At 38.7% G+C, this 3,295-nt stretch overlaps 1 non-coding gene across 1 annotated transcript; it reads left to right on the forward strand.

The window, feature by feature from the left end:
• Positions 1 to 2,114: 2,114 nt before the first annotated feature.
• LOC112805036 (small nucleolar RNA R71) lies at positions 2,115 to 2,218 on the forward strand. Its single transcript, XR_003203649.1, has one exon. It is a non-coding gene; the product is annotated as a small nucleolar RNA R71 (small nucleolar RNA).
• Positions 2,219 to 3,295: the final 1,077 nt, after the last annotated feature.

The following is a 3,295-nucleotide window of genomic DNA, read 5'->3' on the forward strand; positions in this document are numbered from 1 at the left end:
TAAACGCCCATGTAATGCATGTTTCTGGCGTTGAACGCCAGTTTCATGCTTGTTTCTGGCGTTCAGCGCCAGTTTGTCCTCTGTGTGCACATCCTGGCGTTAAACGCCAGGTTGTTGCTTGTTTCTGGCGTTCAGCGCCAGAATGGTGCTCTGTTCTGGCGTTGAACGCCAGCCAGATGCATCTTACTGGCGTTGAACGCCAGTCTGCGCTGCCTCCAGGGTGAACAATTTTTTTTCTTCTGTTTTTGACTCTGTTTTTAATTTTTTTGATTTTTTCGTGACTCCTCATGATCATGTACCTAATTAAACACAAAAATAACAAAGAAACAAAATAAAATAAAATTAGATAAATAAAATTGGGTTGCCTCCCAACAAGCGCTTCTTTAATGTCAATAGCTTGACAGTGGCTCTCAAGGAGCCACAAGGTGATCAGGTCAATGTTGTATGGGTTGTCCACACCAAACTTAGAGTTTGGATATGGGATCTTAACACCAAACTTAGAGTTTGGTTGTGGCCTCACAACACCAAACTTAGAATTTGACTGTGTGGGCTTTTCTTGACTCTGAACTGTGAGAAGCTCTTCATGCTTACTCTCTTTTGTCACAGAGGGATGGCCATGTGCCTTAAACACAAGGTAGTCCCCATTCAATTGAAGGACTAACTCACCTCTGTTAACATCTATCACAGCTTCTGCTGTGGCTAGGAAAGGTCTTCCTAGGATGATGCATTCATCATCTTCCTTCCTAGTATCTAGGATTATGAAATCAGCAGGGATGTAAAGGCCTTCAACCTTTACTAGCATGTCCTCTACTATTCCATAAGCTTGTCTTATTGACTTATCTGCCAATTGTAATGAGAACAAGGCAGGTTGCACCTCAAAGATCCCCAGCTTCTCCATTACAGAGAGTGGCATAAGATTTATCCCTGACCCCAGATCACATAGAGCTTTTTCAAAGCTCATGGTGCCAATGGTACAAGGTATTAAGAACTTGCCAGGATCTTGTTTCTTTTGAGGTAGAGTTCTCTGAATCCAAGTATCTAGTTCACTAATGAGCAGGGGAGGTTCACTTTCCCAAGTCTCATTACCAAACAACTTGGCATTCAGCTTCATGATAGCTCCTAAGTATTGAGCAACTTGCTCTCCAGTCACATCTTCATCCTCTTCAGAGGAAGAATATTCTTCAGAGCTCATGAATGGCAGAAGGAGATTTAATGGAATCTCTATGGTCTCTGTATGAGCCTCAGATTCCTCAGGATCCTTAATAGGAAACTCCTTCTTGCTTGAAGGACGCCCTAGGAGGTCTTCCTCACTAGGATTTTCGTCCTCCTCCTCCCTAGTGCATTCGGCCACTTTGATCAAATCAATGGCCTTGCACTCTCCTTTTGGATTTTCTTCTGTATTGCTTGGGAGAGTACTGGGAGGAGTTTCAATAACTTTCTTACTCAGCTGGCCCACTTGTGCCTCCAGATTTCTGATGGAGGATCTTGTTTCATTCATGAAACTAAAAGTGGCCTTTGACAGATCAGAGACTATATTGGCTAAATTAGAAGTATTTTGTTCAGAATTCTCTGTCTGTTGCTGAGAAGATGATGGATATGGCTTACTATTGTTCAGCCTGTTGCGTCCACCATTGTTAAAGCCTTGTTGAGGCTTTTGTTGATCCTTCCAAGAAAAATTTGGATGATTTCTCCATGATGGATTATAGGTGTTTCCATAAGGTTCACCCATATAATTAACCTCTGCCATGGCAGGGTTCTCAGGATCATAAGCTTCTTCAGAAGCTACCTCTCTAGTACTGTTGGACGCATGTTGCAATCCATTCAGATTTTGAGAGATTATGTTGACCTGTTGAGTCAACATTTTGTTCTGAGCCAATATGGCATTCAGAGCATCAATTTCAAGAACTCCTTTCTTCTGAGGTATCCCATTATTCACGGAATTCCTCTCAGAGGTGTACATGAACTGGTTGTTTGCAACCATGTCAATGAGTTCTTGAGCCTCTTCAGGCGTTTTCTTCAGGTGAATTGATCCACCTACAGAATGGTCCAATGACATTTTCGAAAATTCAGAGAGACCATAATAGAATATATCTAATAGGGTCCATTCTGAAAACATGTCAGATGGACATCTTTTGGTCAACTGCTTGTATCTTTCCCAAGCTTCATAGAGGGATTCACCATCTTTTTGTTTGAAGGTTTGAACATCCACTCTCAGCTTGCTCAGCTTTTGAGGAGGAAAGAATTTATCCAAGAAGGCAGTGACCAGCTTATCCCAGGAGTCCAGGCTATCCTTAGGTTGTGAATCCAACCATATTCTAGCTATGTCTCTTACAGCAAAAGGGAAAAGCATGAGTCTGTAGACTTCAGGATCAACTCCATTCGTCTTTACAGTCTCACAGATCTGCAAGAACTCAGTTAAAAACTGATAAGGATCTTCAGATGGAAGTCCATAAAACTTGCAGTTTTGTTGCATTAATGCAACTAGTTGAGGCTTAAGCTCAAAGTTATTGGCTCCAATGGCAGGAATGGAGATGCTTCTTCCATCAAACTTGGATGTTGGCTTTGTGAAGTCACCAAGCATTCTCCTTGCATTATTATTATTATTATTTTCGGCTGCCATCTCCTTCTCCTGTTCGAAAATTTCTGAAAGGTTATTTATGGATTGTTGTAATTTAGCTTCTCTTAATTTTCTCTTCAGAGTCCTTTCAGGTTCTGGATCAATTTCAACAAGAGTGCCTTTTTCCCTGTTCCTGCTCATATGAAAGAGAAGAAAACAAGAAAAGAAAGAGGAATCCTCTATGTCACAGTATAGAGATTCCTTTATGTTAGTAGAAGAAGAAAGGGGTGAAGAATCCAAATACAAGGGATATAAGAAGTTTGGATTCTTAGATGAAGAGAGGTGAAGAGAAGTGTTAGTAATTAAATAATTAAATAGAATAAGAAAGGAGAAGAGAAATTTCGAAAATAAATTTTGAAAAAGGGGTTAGTATTTTTGAAAATTAAAGATGAAATATAATTAAAATTAAAAATTTAAAACAAAAGAATTTTTGAAAAAGAGAGGGAGAATTTTCGAAAATTAGAGAGGGAAAAGTAGTTAGGTGGTTTTGAAAAAGATAAGAAACAAACAAAAAGTTAGTTAGTTGATTGAAAAAGATTTGAAATCAAATTTTGAAAAGATAAGAAGATAAGAAGTTAGATAAGATATTTTGAAATCAAATTTTGAAAAAGATAAAGTTTTTGAAAAAGATAAGATAAAAAGATAAAAAGATTTTTAAGAAAAAGATATTTTGAAAAA

The sequence above is a fragment of the Arachis hypogaea genome, chromosome 5 (assembly GCF_003086295.3).
Source record: "Arachis hypogaea cultivar Tifrunner chromosome 5, arahy.Tifrunner.gnm2.J5K5, whole genome shotgun sequence".
In the NCBI taxonomy this organism is placed as follows: Eukaryota; Viridiplantae; Streptophyta; class Magnoliopsida; order Fabales; family Fabaceae; genus Arachis; species Arachis hypogaea.